Below are 17827 nucleotides of genomic sequence, written 5' to 3'. Positions count from 1 at the left end.
GTTTGTTGAGTATTCCTGGGAAATTATATGGGAGGGTATTGATTGAGAAGGTAAAGGCATGTACAGAGCATCAGACTGGAGAAGAGCAGTGTGGTTTCATAAGTGGTAGATGATGTATGGATCAGGTGTTTCCTTTGAAAAATGTACGTGAGAAATACTTAGAAAAACAGATGGATATGTATGTGGCATTTATGGATCTGGAGAAAGTATATAATACAGAGTTGATAGAGATGCTCTGTGGAAGGTATTAAGAGTATATGGTTTGGGAGGCAAGTCGTTAGAAGCAGTGAAAAGTTTTTATCAAAGATATAAGGCATGTGTACGAGTAGGAAGAGAGGAAAGTGATTGGTTCTCAGTGAATGTCGGTTTGCGGCAGTGGCGCGTGATGTCTCCATGGTTGTTTAATTTATTTTTGGATGGGGTTATTAGGGAGGTGAATGCAAGAGTTTTGGAAAGAGGGGCAAGTATGCAGTCTGTTGTGGATCAGAGGGCTTGTGAAGTGAGTCAGCTGTTGTTCACTGATGATACAGAGATGGTGGCTGAGTCGAGTGAGAAACTGCAGAAGTTGGTGACAGTTTGGTAAAGTGTGTGAAAGAAAAAAGCTGGGAATAAATGTGAGGAACAGCTTGGTTATTAGGATGAGTAGGGTTGAGGGACAGGTCAATTGGGAGGTAAGTTTGAATGGAGAAAAACTGGAGGAAGTGAAGTGTTTTAGATATTTGGAATTGGAATTTTACAGCGGATGGAACCATGGAAGCAGAAGTGAGTCATAGGGTGGGGAAGAGGGCGAAGGTTTTGGGAGCGTTGAAGAAAGCAAACATGGGTGTGTTTGAAGGAATAGTAGTTCCAGCAATGCTATATGGTTGCGAGGAATGGGCTTCAGATAGGGTAGTGCGAAGCAGGGTGGATGTGTTGGAAATGAGATGTTTGAGGACAATATCTGGTGTGAGGTGGTTTGATCGAGTAAGTAATGAAAGGGTAAGAGAGATGTGTGGCAATAAAAAGAGAGTGGTTGAGAAAGCAGAAGAGGGTGTATTGAAATGATTTGGTCACATGGAGAAAATGAGTGAGGAAAGAGTGACAAAGAAGATACATATGTCAGAGATGGAGGGAACGAGAAGTGGGAGACCAAACTGGAGGTGGAAGGGTGGAGTGACAAAGATTTTGAGCGATCGGGGCCCGAAAATACAGGAGGGTGAAAGGCGTGCAAGGAATAGAGTGAATTGGAAAGATGTGGTATACTGGGGTCGACGTGCTTGTTCCTCCCTTCCATGAGAATTTTCTCGAAAGTGTTCACATTCTCATAAACTTAATGTACAAGTAGTTTTCAAATATGACAACACCATAACACCATCAAGAAAATCGCTCGTCAAGGATAGACCATCAGATAATAAAGGTGTTGTTTATAAAGTCCCATGTAATGATTGTAACCAGTATTATATTGGACAATCGGGGAAAGATTTGGAGAGTAGGATCTCGCAGCCTAAGTATAGTTTAAGGATAACAGAGCAACGGCTTATTTCAACATAAAGCTGCCTTTGATCACCATATCGACTGGGAGGGAGCTAAGACCACAGCTAAATCAAATCGTTTCATTGAAAGAAATGTAACTGAATCATGTTTGATCTCTGGCATATTTGATCATAATGTAAATATGTCATTTGGCCATTTTAAACGCGACAAACTCTTAACTGAAATAATCATTAAGAAATATCCTCCAGAATAACCCAGTCCACACACTATGTGTGAGAGGAAGGTCAGACACGTCAGGTCACATAATTAGTGCCCACCTGCTCTCCTCGGGGATTACTGAAGCCTCGCCTCACTGCTACCTCTGTGCTTAAGGACCTCGACTCTTGTATCTCTCCCACTCTGTCTGAGGATGTCATTTTCTGCACATTCTTTTTTTGCTCGTGGATCCACACCTTGTCGCACTAATCTAATATGAATATAATTAATGTGTAATAACGAACCACCTTAGTGAGCAGTATTCTTTCACTTCTATCCTCAGGGATAATGTGTGCGTGTGTGGTGTGTGTGTGTGTGTGTGTGTGAGTTGGCCCCGCCTGGTACTTGACAATGTTTGGTTGGTGTTTCCCGAGGGTCAGTTATCACGGTGCCCAGCCTTCACTCACGGTCAGAGCCCGTGGTCTCGGGCCACTGTGATGGAATCATTAATAATCTGACCAATAATCACATGGACGGACGGAAGCCTTGAGGCGATGGCCTTTCTGTGAACTGAGCAAATAATGAATAACACGGTGATGTAACGCAGCAGGAATCTCCATCATTGAACAATAATATACACAACAATAATATACACAACTGTGTAATGTAAGCTATAAACTTGATCGAATGTTTGGTGCTTTAACGAAGCACGCGTTCAAAGTGACAGATCGAGAATTGGGCAAGTTAACACGGCGCCATGTGCCTGTACGACATTTGGGTTGTCCCTGAACAAGACTAAGTGGTCGCTGGCAACTCGCATCCCATGTTCTCTCCCGCGGCCACCGCCGTAACTCAGTGCTACAGTGAAGTAAGCTTAGTGAAGGCGGAACGGTGACTGGAATATTCTTGTGTGTAACCTCTCCACACACACCATTTTCTTTCTTTGGATATACCCCCCGTATAGCAAGAAAGGTGAGTCTACCCGTTAGCGACATACCACACAGTCTCCCTCAAACACAATCATGTGGGGAAGAGATTTCAACGTGACCAAGTAAGTGTAGCTGTCAGGTATGAAGGAAGGGACGTCATTTAGCGATCACTGAACTGAAGTGATTGTATTCAACACGGCTTCATCAAGCGTCTGCTGGAGTACCATCACCATCTTGCAATGAACAAACTCACTGTCATTCCCAGATGCATGTCACTGTAAACAGTCAACCCAAGCCACTGGGTTACGACCGACCCCTCACTGCCAGGTTTGGGGTTAAGGGCAGAAACAGGTGGGGAAACCTGTGGTGGCGGCGGACCCACACACTGGTCATGAGACGGGCAAATGTTAGACTGACAGACAGCCTGACTGACACACAAGACCAGGGGACGACCGAGCCTGTGGTGTGGGCAGGTGCAGAGGAAGGCTGGGGGGGGCGCGCCCACCAGCATCAAGTTTGTTTATTCTTGATGGATGGATGTCTCTCGCTGGGGGTCTCAAGAGGTTTTCCATGCTGCTGGTCGTGTGTGGTGGGGGCGCTGCTTCTCCCTAACTTATCGTTACCGTAAGACATAGTATGGTCAGGTTAGCTGCAGCTGCGTTAAGACAGACCTCTTCTGTAAGTTTTATTGTTACGTTTGAGCGTTTTACTACGATGATCAGGTGTTGTCTAGCATTACCTAAATTACCCATATTCGCTCTTTGGATATTTGATTTTCTCTCATTTATACCCAGCAATATTAATGCTCTGGATAACCAGATTCACTCTGCGTCAAGCGTTGCCATGCGGTGGAGAAGTTAACCTGGGAGTAAGATGTGCGAGTCTTCGTCTGCTGTGTTAATGGAACACACCGACAGACGCAATGTCCGTCATTATAATTCAGTTATAAGCAGAAGAATCCTTATAGCACAAGGAAAACGGAAACTAATGGAAATTAGGAAAATTTTGACTCTCAAACATACCCGGGAAAATCATGAATGTACACTGAAAAATGAACATATCCGGGAAAACGAAGGAGTGACCAAAATCGAAAATAATGATCCTTGCAAAACTTATGTTTGTCTGTTTGCTTCGTAGTACCGGTGCGCGAACCACTACAGAATGTGAACCACTACAGATGTGAACCACTACAGAATGTGAACCACTAAAGATTGAACCACTACAGATGTGAACCATTACAGATGTGAACCACTACAGATGTGGACTTGCTAACTAGTCACTAATCTGTGCATGTGTTTACGTTTCTTGTGTTCATAATAAGTTCACAGTTTCATGTAAGGTGTTTGGTGGCTTGAGTGAGGTCATTTGCCGCTACTGTTCTCTGTGTTGGTGTTATGTGTTCCAGTTTACGTGGGACATTAAAGACAATGCAGTGGATCAACGTTAAGTTGGAACATGACAGACTTTAAGGCATTCTGGTTGTTAAAGTTGGGCTTTTAAAAGGAGGTTAGAGACATAGATGTTTTGTAGTAACTCTTATGTGGATCTAGATAACAAAACGGCTCGCATGACGACAGTAGAAGAAGTTGTACACAACTGGATATATCGCCACACTTACATGTCCACACAAGAAACTGACACCTTCAACATATTGCCAGAGACAGTCCAGCTAAATACAGGGAAGATTTACAACGAAAACAAGATGACTTTTTAAAGAGAGAGAGAGAGAGAGAGAGAGAGAGAGAGAGAGAGAGAGAGAGAGAGAGAGAGAGAGAGAGAGAGAGAGAGAGAGAGACTAGAAGCGCTGCCTGCCATGGTGACCCAGCCTAATGGGAACAGATTAACATGTCGTAATGTTCCACCAGATAATCAGCCATCGACCCGACACACTGTGAAGTGGTCACCTCACTCGTGGCTCTTACGTTGGCAGGAAAGTCAAGTGGGGTTGGATCATTTGCGGTGTTGTATGTGTTCGCTACTTCCCCTGTCGTAGCGTCATACCGGAGTATGACATGCGTCATGTGGTGTGGCCAGAGGCCGGGACGCGATCCTATCTACAGCTGACACTCGTGGATATCCTCACCCACACACACCAGATCTGCTCCGAGAACACGACGCGTGGATACTTCAACCAAACTTGCTGTTGATAAGAGAGGCTTGCTGAACACAACACTGGGTTGTTATTTATGATAGAGAGGCTTGCTGAACACAACGCTGGGTTGTTATTTATGATAGAGAGGCTTGCTGAACACAACACTGGGTTGTTATTTATGATAGAGAGGCTTGCTGAACACAACACTGGGTTGTTATTTATGATAGAGAGGCTTGCTGAACACAACACTGGGTTGTTATTTATGATAGAGAGGCTTGCTGAACACAACACTGGGTTGTTATTTATGATAGAGAGGCTTGCTGAACACAACACTGGGTTGTTATTTATGATAGAGAGGCTTGCTGAACACAACACTGGGTTGTTATTTATGATAGAGAGGCTTGCTGAACACAACACTGGGTTGTTATTTATGATAGAGAGGCTTGCTGAACACAACACTGGGTTGTTATTTATGATAGAGAGGCTTGCTGAACACAACACTGGGTGTTATTTATGATAGAGAGGCTTGCTGAACACAACACTGGGTTGTTATTTATGATAGAGAGGCTTGCTGAACACAACACTGGGTTGTTATTTATGATAGAGAGGCTTGCTGAACACAACACTGGGTTGTTATTTATGATAGAGAGGCTTGCTGAACACAACACTGGGTTGTTATTTATGATAGAGAGGCTTGCTGAACACAACACTGGGTTGTTATTTATGATAGAGAGGCTTGCTGAACACAACACTGGGTTGTTATTTATGATAGAGAGGCTTGCTGAACACAACACTGGGTTGTCATTTATAAGTTTGTAAAGTGTTATCAGGACGGAACTACCATATTTATAAGTTTGTAAAGTGTAATCAGGACGGAACTACCATATTTATGTGAGACAAGTGGACGAGCGTGCGCAGACAGGCTCAAGTAGATCAGTTTCCCGTCAGGTCAACGTGTATAATAACTTAACGAAAACATGTTGGCACCACAAACTGTACCTAAGCCGTCGTTACAGTCGCCGCTGTAGTCATGTATGTGGTGGGGGGGTCAGACACAAGGACGGGTGCCCAGATACGAAGACAGAAAACACAACCATTCAGGGAGTATGGTGTCAACAAATGATAAGAAATGATAAGACAACTCCATACTGTAATACGTTACATGGAATGCTGGCTGACTTTATCATGTAGACGAGTTTACTGTATGGGAAGACTGTAAGCTTAGTGACGAGTTTACTGTATGGGAAGACTGTAAGCTTAGTGACGAGTTTACTGTATGGGAAGACTGTAAGCTTAGTGACGAGTTTACTGTATGGGAAGACTGTAAGCTTAGTGACGAGTTTACTGTATGGGAAGACTGTAAGCTTAGTGACTAGTTTACTGTATGGGAAGACTGTAAGCTTAGTGACTAGTTTACTGTATGGGAAGACTGTAAGCTTAGTGACGAGTTTACTGTATGGGAAGACTGTAAGCTTAGTGACGAGTTTACTGTATGGGAAGACTGTAAGCTTAGTGACGAGTTTACTGTATGGGAAGACTGTAAGCTAGTGACGAGTTTACTGTATGGGAAGGCTGTAAATTTAATGACGAGTTTACTGTATGGGAAGACTGTAAGCTTAGTGACGAGTTTACTGTATGGGAAGACTGTAAGCTTCAGTGACTAGTTTACTGTATGGGAAGACTGTAAGCTTAGTGACGAGTTTACTGTATGGGAAGACTGTAAGCTTAGTGACTAGTTTACTGTATGGGAAGACTGTAAGCTTAGTGACGAGTTTACTGTATGGGAAGATTGTTAAGCTTAGTGACGAGTTTACTGTATGGGAAGACTGTAAGCTTAATGACGAGTTTACTGTATGGGAAGATTGTTAAGCTTAGTGACGAGTTTACTGTATGGGAAGATTGTTAAGCTTAGTGACGAGTTTACTGTATGGGAAGATTGTTAAGCTTAGTGACGAGTTTACTGTATGGGAAGACTGTAAGCTTAGTGACGAGTTTACTGTATGGGAAGATTGTTAAGCTTAGTGACTAGTTTACTGTATGGGAAGATTGTTAAGCTTAGTGACGAGTTTACTGTATGGGAAGACTGTTAAGCTTAGTGACGAGTTTACTGTATGGGAGATTGTTAAGCTTAGTGACGAGTTTACTGTATGGGAAGACTGTAAGCTTAGTGACGAGTTTACTGTATGGGAAGACTGTAAGCTTAGTGACGAGTTTACTGTATGGGAAGACTGTTAAGCTTAGTGACTAGTTTACTGTATGGGAAGACTGTAAGCTTAGTGACGAGTTTACTGTATGGGAAGATTGTTAAGCTTAGTGACGAGTTTACTGTATGGGAAGACTGTAAGCTTAGTGACGAGTTTACTGTATGGGAAGACTGTAAGCTTAGTGACGAGTTTACTGTATGGGAAGATTGTTAAGCTTAGTGACGAGTTTACTGTATGGGAAGACTGTTAAGCTTAGTGACGAGTTTACTGTATGGGAAGACTGTTAAGCTTAGTGACGAGTTTACTGTATGGGAAGATTGTTAAGCTTAGTGACGAGTTTACTGTATGGGAAGACTGTTAAGCTTAGTGACTAGTTTACTGTATGGGAAGACTGTTAAGCTTAGTGACGAGTTTACTGTATGGGAAGATTGTTAAGCTTAGTGACGAGTTTACTGTATGGGAAGATTGTTAAGCTTAGTGACGAGTTTACTGTATGGGAAGACTGTAAGCTTAGTGACGAGTTTACTGTATGGGAAGATTGTTAAGCTTAGTGACGAGTTTACTGTATGGGAAGATTGTTAAGCTTAGTGACGAGTTTACTGTATGGGAAGATTGTTAAGCTTAGTGACGAGTTTACTGTATGGGAAGACTGTTAAGCTTAGTGACGAGTTTACTGTATGGGAAGATTGTTAAGCTTAGTGACGAGTTTACTGTATGGGAAGATTGTTAAGCTTAATGACGAGTTTACTGTATGGGAAGATTGTTAAGCTTAATGACGAGTTTACTGTATGGGAAGACTGTTAAGCTTAATGACGAGTTTACTGTATGGGAAGACTGTAAGCTTAGTGACGAGTTTACTGTATGGGAAGATTGTTAAGCTTAGTGACGAGTTTACTGTATGGGAAGACTGTTAAGCTTAGTGACGAGTTTACTGTATGGGAAGATTGTTAAGCTTAGTGACGAGTTTACTGTATGGGAAGATTGTTAAGCTTAGTGACGAGTTTACTGTATGGGAAGATTGTTAAGCTTAGTGACGAGTTTACTGTATGGGAAGATTGTTAAGCTTAGTGACTAGTTTACTGTATGGGAAGATTGTTAAGCTTAGTGACGAGTTTACTGTATGGGAAGATTGTTAAGCTTAGTGACGAGTTTACTGTATGGGAAGATTGTTAAGCTTAGTGACTAGTTTACTGTATGGGAAGATTGTTAAGCTTAGTGACGAGTTTACTGTATGGGAAGATTGTTAAGCTTAGTGACGAGTTTACTGTATGGGAAGATTGTTAAGCTTAGTGACGAGTTTACTGTATGGGAAGACTGTAAGCTTAGTGACGAGTTTACTGTATGGGAAGACTGTAAGCTTAGTGACTAGTTTACTGTATGGGAAGATTGTTAAGCTTAGTGACGAGTTTACTGTATGGGAAGATTGTTAAGCTTAGTGACGAGTTTACTGTATGGGAAGATTGTTAAGCTTAGTGACGAGTTTACTGTATGGGAAGACTGTAAGCTTAATGACGAGTTTACTGTATGGGAAGACTGTAAGCTTAGTGACGAGTTTACTGTATGGGAAGACTGTAAGCTTAATGACGAGTTTACTGTATGGGAAGACTGTTAAGCTTAGTGACGAGTTTACTGTATGGGAAGATTGTTAAGCTTAGTGACGAGTTTACTGTATGGGAAGATTGTTAAGCTTAGTGACGAGTTTACTGTATGGGAAGATTGTTAAGCTTAGTGACGAGTTTACTGTATGGGAAGACTGTAAGCTTAATGACGAGTTTACTGTATGGGAAGACTGTAAGCTTAGTGACGAGTTTACTGTATGGGAAGATTGTTAAGCTTAGTGACGAGTTTACTGTATGGGAAGATTGTTAAGCTTAGTGACGAGTTTACTGTATGGGAAGACTGTAAGCTTAATGACGAGTTTACTGTATGGGAAGACTGTAAGCTTAATGACGAGTTTACTGTATGGGAAGACTGTAAGCTTAGTGACGAGTTTACTGTATGGGAAGATTGTTAAGCTTAGTGATGAGTTTACTGTATGGGAAGACTGTAAGCTTAATGACGAGTTTACTGTATGGGAAGATTGTTAAGCTTAGTGATGAGTTTACTGTATGGGAAGACTGTAAGCTTAATGACGAGTTTACTGTATGGGAATACTGTAAGCTTAGTGACGAGTTTACTGTATGGGAAGATTGTTAAGCTTAATGACGAGTTTACTGTATGGGAAGATTGTTAAGCTTAGTGATGAGTTTACTGTATGGGAAGACTGTAAGCTTAATGACGAGTTTACTGTATGGGAAGATTGTTAAGCTTAATGACGAGTTTACTGTATGGGAAGATTGTTAAGCTTAATGACGAGTTCACTGTATGGGAAGATTGTTAAGCTTAATGACGAGTTTACTGTATGGGAAGACTGTAAGCTTAGTGAGAGAGAAAGCCTTCGCTATTGTTGACGCTGCCGGCCACACGTTGGAGCACAGTGTAGCACAATAACATAACGCCTGATAACTGCTGCTGCTGCTGGTGGCTGGTCACCTCACACCCCTCTGGCGAGGACCTTACACTCTGCCTCCTGCAGGACACTCTTGTCTTCCCTCGTTACCCCAGGGTAAGAACAGCTGGTTACACACACACACACACACACACGCACACGAGAGTCTGAGTGAATTATATTGCAGGTGCTGGCCTGACAGGACGCAGGCCTGTACCACCGACCCTACGTTGCCAGACACATTCCACGGCCCGTGGCTGACCTGCTTCATCCCAGGTAATCCTCACTCAGAGCAATGTACGAATATTTATGATGATTGAATACAAAAAATAAAGTCGATGCAATAAAATTCGTAGTCAAGTGTAAATGAGCAATGGCACGTAATGTTATATATAAACATAATGACACCAAGAGATACCTCACTTATAGAATTTATTACACTTGGCCAGTATATATATATATATATATATATATATATATATATATATATATATATATATATATATATATATATATATATATATATATATATATTTTATTTATATTTTATTATACTTTGTCGCTGTCTCCCGCGTTTGCGAGGTAGCGCAAGGAAACAGACGAAAGAAATGGCCCAACCCCCCCCATACACATGTATATACATACGTCCACACACGCAAATATACATACCTACACAGCTTTCCATGGTTTACCCCAGACGCTTCACATGCCTTGCTTCAATCCACTGACAGCACGTCAACCCCGGTATACCACATCGCTCCAATTCACTCTATTCCTTGCCCTCCTTTCACCCTCCTGCATGTTCAGGCCCCGATCACACAAAATCTTTTTCACTCCATCTTTCCACCTCCAATTTGGTCTCCCTCTTCTCCTTGTTCCCTCCACCTCCGACACATATATCCTCTTGGTCAATCTTTCCTCACTCATCCTCTCCATGTGCCCAAACCACTTCAAAACACCCTCTTCTGCTCTCTCAACCAAGCTCTTTTTATTTCCACACATCTCTCTTACCCTTACGTTACTCACTCGATCAAACCACCTCACCCCACACATTGTCCTCAAACATCTCATTTCCAGCACATCCATCCTCCTGCGCACAACTCTATCCATAGCCCACGCCTCGCAACCATACAACATTGTTGGAACCACTATTCCTTCAAACATACCCATTTTTGCTTTCCGAGATAATGTTCTCGACTTCCACACATTTTTCAAGGCCCCCAGGATTTTCGCCCCCTCCCCCACCCTATGATCCACTTCCGCTTCCATGGTTCCATCCGCTGCCAGATCCACTCCCAGATATCTAAAACACTTCACTTCCTCCAGTTTTTCTCCATTCAAACTCACCTCCCAATTGACTTGACCCTCAACCCTACTGTACCTAATAACCTTGCTCTTATTCACATTTACTCTTAACTTTCTTCTTCCACACACTTTTCCAAACTCAGTCACCAGCTTCTGCAGTTTCTCACATGAATCAGCCACCAGCGCTGTATCATCAGCGAACAACAACTGACTCACTTCCCAAGCTCTCTCATCCCCAACAGACTTCATACTTGCCCCTCTTTCCAAAACTCTTGCATTTACCTCCCTAACAACCCCATCCATAAACAAATTAAACAACCATGGAGACATCACACACCCCTGCCGCAAACCTACATTCACTGAGAACCAATCACTTTCCTCTCTTCCTACACGTACACATGCCTTACATCCTCGATAAAAACTTTTCACTGCTTCTAACAACTTTCCTCCCACACCATATATCCTTAATACCTTCCACAGAGCATCTCTATCAACTCTATCATATGCCTTCTCCAGATCCATAAATGCTACATACAAATCCATTTGCTTTTCTAAGTATTTCTCACATACATTCTTCAAAGCAAACACCTGATCCACACATCCTCTACCACTTCTGAAACCACACTGCTCTTCCCCAATCTGATGCTCTGTACATGCCTTCACCCTCTCAATCAATACCCTCCCATATAATTTACCAGGAATACTCAACAAACCTATACCTCTGTAATTTGAGCACTCACTCTTATCCCCTTTGCCTTTGTACAATGGCACTATGCACGCATTCCGCCAATCCTCAGGCACCTCACCATGAGTCATACATACATTAAATAACCTTACCAACCAGTCAACAATACAGTCACCCCCTTTTTTAATAAATTCCACTGCAATACCATCCAAACCTGCTGCCTTGCCGGCTTTCATCTTCCGCAAAGCTTTCACTACCTCTTCTCTGTTTACCAAATCATTTTCCCTAACCCTCTCACTTTGCACACCACCTCGACCAAAACACCCTATATCTGCCACTCTATCATCAAACACATTCAACAAACCTTCAAAATACTCACTCCATCTCCCTCTCACATCACCACTACTTGTTTTCACCTCCCCATTTGCGCCCTTCACTGAAGTTCCCATTTGCTCCCTTGTCTTACGCACTTTATTTACCTCCTTCCAGAACATCTTTTTATTCTCCCTAAAATTTAATGATACTCTCTCACCCCAACTCTCATTTGCCCTTTTTTTTCACCTCTTGCACCTTTCTCTTGACCTCCTGTCTCTTTCTTTTATACATCTCCCACTCAATTGCATTTTTTCCCTGCAAAAATCGTCCAAATGCCTCTCTCTTCTCTTTCACTAATACTCTTACTTCTTCATCCCACCACTCACTACCCTTTCTAATCAACCCACCTCCCACTCTTCTCATGCCACAAGCATCTTTTGCGCAATCCATCACTGATTCCCTAAATACATCCCATTCCTCCCCCACTCCCCTTACTTCCATTGTTCTCACTTTTTTCCATTCTGTACTCAGCCTCTCCTGGTACTTCCTCACACAGGTCTCCTTCTCAAGCTCACTTACTCTCACCACCCTCTTCACCCCAACATTCACTCTTCTTTTCTGAAAACCCATACAAATCTTCACCTTAGGCTCCACAAGATAATGATCAGACATCCCTCCAGTTGCACCTCTCAGCACATTAACATCCAAAAGTTTCTCTTTCGCACGCCTGTCAATTAACACGTAATCCAATAACGCTCTCTGGCCATCTCTCCTACTTACATAAGTATACTTATGTATATCTCGCTTTTTAAACCAGGTATTCCCAACCATCAGTCCTTTTTCAGCACATAAATCTACAAGCTCTTCACCATTTCCATTTACAACACTGAACACCCCATGTATACCAATTATTCCCTCAACTGCCACATTACTCACCTTTGCATTCAAATCACCCATCACTATGACCCGGTCTCGTGCATCAATACCACTAACACACTCATTCAGCTGCTCCCAAAACACTTGCCTCTCTTGATCTTTCTTCTCATGCCCAGGTGCATATGCACCAATAATCACCCACCTCTCTCCATCAACTTTCAGTTTTACCCATATTAATCGAGAATTTACTTTCTTACACTCTATCACATACTCCCACAACTCCTGTTTCAGGAGTATTGCTACTACTTCCCTTGCTCTTGTCCTCTCACTAACCCCTGACTTTACTCCCCAGACATTCCCAAACCACTCTTCCCCTTTACCCTTGAGCTTCGTTTCACTCAGAGCCAAAACATCCAGGTTCCTTTCCTCAAACATACTACCTATCTCTCCTTTTTTCACATCTTGGTTACATCCACACACATTTAGGCACCCAACTCTGAGCCTTCGAGGAGGATGAGCATATATATATATATATATATATAATATATATATATATATATATATATATATATATATATATATATATATATATATATATATATATATATATATATTCTTTTTCTTTCTTTCATACTATTCGCCATTTCCCGCATTAGCGAGGTAGCGTTAAGAACAGAGGACTGGGCCTTTAAGGAAATATCCTCACCTGGCCCCCTTCTCTGTTCCTTCTTTTGGAAAATTAAAAAAATGGGAGGGGAGGATTTCCAGCCCCCCGCTCCCTTCCCTTTTAGTCGCCTTCTACGACACGCAGGGAATACGTGGGAAGTATTCTTTCTCCCCTATCCCCAGGGATAATATATATATATATATATATATATATATATATATATATATATATATATATATATATATATTGGAAAGGATTACAATTATGCGCGTGATCAAGTATATTCCTACGAGTCTACGGGGAAAATGAAACACGATAAGTTCCCAAGTGCACTTTTGTGTAATAATCACATCATTAGGGGAGACACAAGAGAGAAATATAACAGTCAGTTGATATGCAACGAAGAGACGTACCTAGGACCCCATTTAGTAAACATGCGATTGTCCAAGACACAACGAGCGTATCATAAACTTATTATGTGGACAAGAAGGTGACTTGTTTACAAATTTTATCAACAATAAAGTTATCCAATTTGTACAGACCATCACTGATATTAAGATTGTAATTCTTTGTGTATTTAATTATAGAAGATTCAATGATATTTCTCATGGTAATACAGTTAGAGTTAATAACTGAGATGGCATTACTCCAGTCAATAGTTTTTAACGTGATTAAACAAGGCATTTGATTCTTGTCCCGTTCTTATACTAGCATGATCCATAGGCAAGGAAACAAGTTCAAGTTTAGCATATACAGAAAACCTACCAATGTATGCTCATATATCCATTATTACTCATCTCAACATAACAGAGTTAAATTATCATCATTTCAATCTATGTTTCTTAGGGCATTACGTATTCGCGGTCCAGAGTATACTGATGATGAGTTTGAGAAGATATATTCTATTGGACCTAAGTTAAAGTACCCTATACGTTCGTTGTCTGTGTTGGACAATCACATGTTTACCAAATGGCGTCCTTGCTACGTCTCTTCGTCGTATATGAAGTGACTTATATTTCTCTCTTGTGTCTCCCCTGATGAAGTAATTATTACACGAAAGTGCACTTGGGGACTTATCGTGTTTCATTTTCCCCGTGGAGTCATAGGAAGAGAGGAAAGTGATTGGTTCTCAGATTGGGTTGCGGCAGTGGTGCTTGATGTCTCCATGGTTGTTTGATTTGTTTATGGATGGGGTTGTTAGGAAGGTGAATGCAAGAGTTTTGGAAAGAGGGGGCAAGTATGCAGTCTGTTGTGGATGAGAGAGCTTGGAAAGTGAGTCAGCTGTTGTTTGCTGATGATACAGCGCTGGTGAGAAACTGCAGAAGCTGGTGACTGAGTTTGGTAAAGTGTGTGAAGGAAGAAAGCTGAGAGTAAATGTGAATAAGAGCAAGGTTATTAGGTACAGTAGGGTTGAGGGACAATTCAATCGGGAGGTAAGTGTGAATGGAGAAAAACTGGAGGAAGTGAAGTGTTTTAGATATCTGTGAGTGGATTTGGCAGAGGACGGAACCATGGAAGCGGAAGTGAATCATAGGGGGGGGGGGGGGGCGAAAGTTGTGGGAGCTTTGAAAAATGTATGAAGTCGAGAACGTTATCTTGGGAAAGCAAAAATGGGTATGTCTGAAGGAACAGTGGTTCCAACAATGTTATATGGTTGCGAGGCGTGGGCTATAGATAGAGTTGTGCGGAGGAGGGTGGATGTGCTGGAAATGAGATGTTTGAGGACTATATGTGTTGTGAGGTGGTTTGATCGAGTAAGTAATGAAAGGGTAAGAGAGATGTGTGGTAATAAAAAGAGTGTGGTTGAGAGAGCAGAAGAGGGTGTTCTGAAATGGATTGGTCACATGGAGAGAGTGAGTGAGGAAAGATAGACAAAGAGGTTATATGTGTCAGAGGTGGAGGGAACGAGAAGTGGGAGACCAAATTCGAGGTGGAAAGATGGAGTGAAAAAGATTCTGAGTAATCGGGGCCTGAACATGCAGGAGGGTGAATGGCGTGCAAGGAATAGAGTGAATTGGAACGTTGTGGTATACAGGGGTCGACGTGCTGTCAATGGATTGAACCAGGGCATGTGAAGTGTCTGGGGTAAACCATGGAAAGTTTTGTGGGGCCTGGATGTGGAAAGGGAGCTGTGGTTTCGGTGCATTATACATGACAGCTAGAGACTGAGTGTGAACGAATGTGGCCTTTGTTGTCTTTTCTTAGTGCTACCTCGCGCACATGCGGGGGGAGGGGGTTGTCATTTCATGTGTGGCGGGGTGGCTACGGGAATGAATAAGGGCAGATAGTATGAATTATGTACATGTGTATATATGTATATGTTTGTGTGTGTATATATATGTATACATTGATATGTATAGGTATGTATATGTGCGTGTGTGGACGTGTATGTATATACATGTGTATGTGGGTGGGTTGGGCCATTCTTTCGTCTGTTTCCTTGCGCTACTTCGCTAACGTGGAAGACAGCGACAAATAATAATAATAATAATAATAATAATAATAATAATAATAATATATATATATATATATATATATATATATATATATATATATATATATATATATATATATATATATATATATATATATATGAGGTTATCCCTGGGGATAGGGGAGAAATAATACTTCCCACGTATTCCCTGCGTGTCGTAGAAGGCGACTAAAAGGGGAGGGAGCGGGAGGCTGGAAATTCTCCCCTCTCTTTTTTTTTCCAAAAGAAGAAACAGAGAAGGGGGCCAGGTGAGGATATTCCCTCAAAGGCCCAGCCCTCATCCTCTGTTCTTAACGCTACCTCGCTAATGCGGGAGATGGCGATTAGTATAAAGAAAAATATATATATATATGAGGTACACAGAATTATAAAACAGGAACAAAGTTGTAGCTTACAGTAAGTTGACAATGGTCATGATCAAGTTAGATTATCATGTGGGCACATTAAGCATGGTTGTACCACTACTCTTAATTATGATATTAATGACCCAACTAGGCTCACAGACTGTGACCACTTGCTTGGCTGTGGGCGAAGGAAAAGTCGCGAATTTTGTGACACGTAACATTTAGAATTAATTACAGCGGTAGAATTGATGTGGCAGGCTCTCATGCCACACACCTGCAGCTGTTTCACAAGTGTAAGGGGTAATTTTGCGTGACAACTCATGATTGGACATTAATGAGTTAGCTATTTTAATGCAGACTGACGTGCAAAGGAATTTTTATGGGAAATGTACTTATGCAAGTGTCCTGAGTCATATGGTGTTTATGCGAGGGTCCTGAAAGAATGTGAGGAGGAAGCAAGTGTTCCGCTTTTATATGTTTCAATACTGGAATCAGGCGGAGTTCCTAAGCAATGGAGGACAGGACAGCAACTGTAGCTCCCGTCTAGATCCACTGCCGCTAATTATCGTCCTATCAGCTCGACATCTACTTTGGGGAAAGATTTCCCCAATCAATTACAGCGAAGAACATACGGGAACACTTGCAGAATCATGATCTCAGTAGGGACTCTCAACATGGGTTTATGGACGTCATGTCTCAGTAACCTTCTCTCCTTTAATAAAGGATTTGAAACTGCTGATCAGGGGAAGAGGTGTGAGATTGTAGACTTGGAATTACGTGAGGCTTTTAACAAGAGTACCTCACGAGCGTCTGCTGAGAAAAGCAGCGGCACGCGACATCGAGGGATGTGTATTGAACCGTATTCGAGCGTGGCTCACTGACAGAAAGCAGCGTCTGCATCAGCGGAGTTACATCGGGCTGGGGCAATGTAGCCAGCCAGTAGGGTTCCTCAGGGGTCACTCTTGGGACCGCTCTTGTTCGTTATGTATATCCACGATTTGGATACGGGAATAACCAGCGACTTCTGTCAATTTGTCGATGATACAAAATGAGTGGCCATAACTGACTCATGAACATTCACTGAATTTGCAAAGGGACTTAAATAGATTATCAGACTGGGCGAGTATATGGAAAATGGAATTCAGGATAGATAAAAGTACAACACTTAGTGTGAGTAAAGACAGGCATACGGATTACAAACCTGGACAATATTACTATTGATAAAATAGAAGGCGAAAGAAATTTAGGATCAGTGGTGAGCAAGGATCTTAAGCCGCGGCAACAATGTATTAGAATTTATGACAGGGCAAATAGGATGATTGGATTCATCAATAGAACTGTTAGCAATAAAACTCCTAGAGTATTATTGCAACTTTATCTTGCGTTGGTGAGACCACATTTAGATTATGCGGTACAGTTTTGGGCTCCATACTGTGCAGTTGATACAGATTGTTTAGAGAGAGAGAGAGAGAGTACAAAAGAGAGAGTACAAAGGCGAATGACAAAAATGATCCCTGGAATTAGAAACCTCACTTAAGAAGGAAGGTTAAAAAGACTGAATTTACACTCCGTTAAGAGGAGGAACGCTAGAGGGGATATGATTGAAGTTTTGAAGTGGTTGAAGGGCATTGAGAAAGGTAACATGAATAAAGTTCTTAGAATGGCGCCACCGAATAGGACAAGAAGTAATGGATTCAAACGAGAAAAAAATAGATTCAGGTCGGCTGTGAGTAAATATTGGTTCGGGAACGGGATGGTAG

At 41.9% G+C, this 17827-nt stretch overlaps 2 protein-coding genes across 2 annotated transcripts in view; one reads left to right on the top strand and one right to left on the bottom strand.

Moving 5' to 3' along the window:
* The window catches only part of LOC139750309 (coiled-coil domain-containing protein 39-like), a 512953-nt gene that overhangs the window by 265144 nt on the left and 229982 nt on the right, over window positions 1-17827 (bottom strand). The gene's annotated exons all lie outside the window — the stretch shown is intronic.
* LOC139750308 (galactosylgalactosylxylosylprotein 3-beta-glucuronosyltransferase P-like) overlaps window positions 2605-17827 on the top strand; it is a 156961-nt gene continuing 141738 nt past the window's right edge. The window contains exon 1 of the mRNA XM_071664949.1: window positions 2605-2640. The gene's annotated coding sequence lies outside the window, so the exon portion shown is untranslated. The remainder of the gene's footprint in view (window positions 2641-17827) is intronic.

This window comes from Panulirus ornatus, chromosome 9, assembly GCF_036320965.1.
Source record: "Panulirus ornatus isolate Po-2019 chromosome 9, ASM3632096v1, whole genome shotgun sequence".
NCBI classification, from domain to species: domain Eukaryota; kingdom Metazoa; phylum Arthropoda; class Malacostraca; order Decapoda; family Palinuridae; genus Panulirus; species Panulirus ornatus.
Note: the sequence above shows the minus strand (reverse complement) of the source record. Positions and strands in the feature narration are given on the sequence as shown.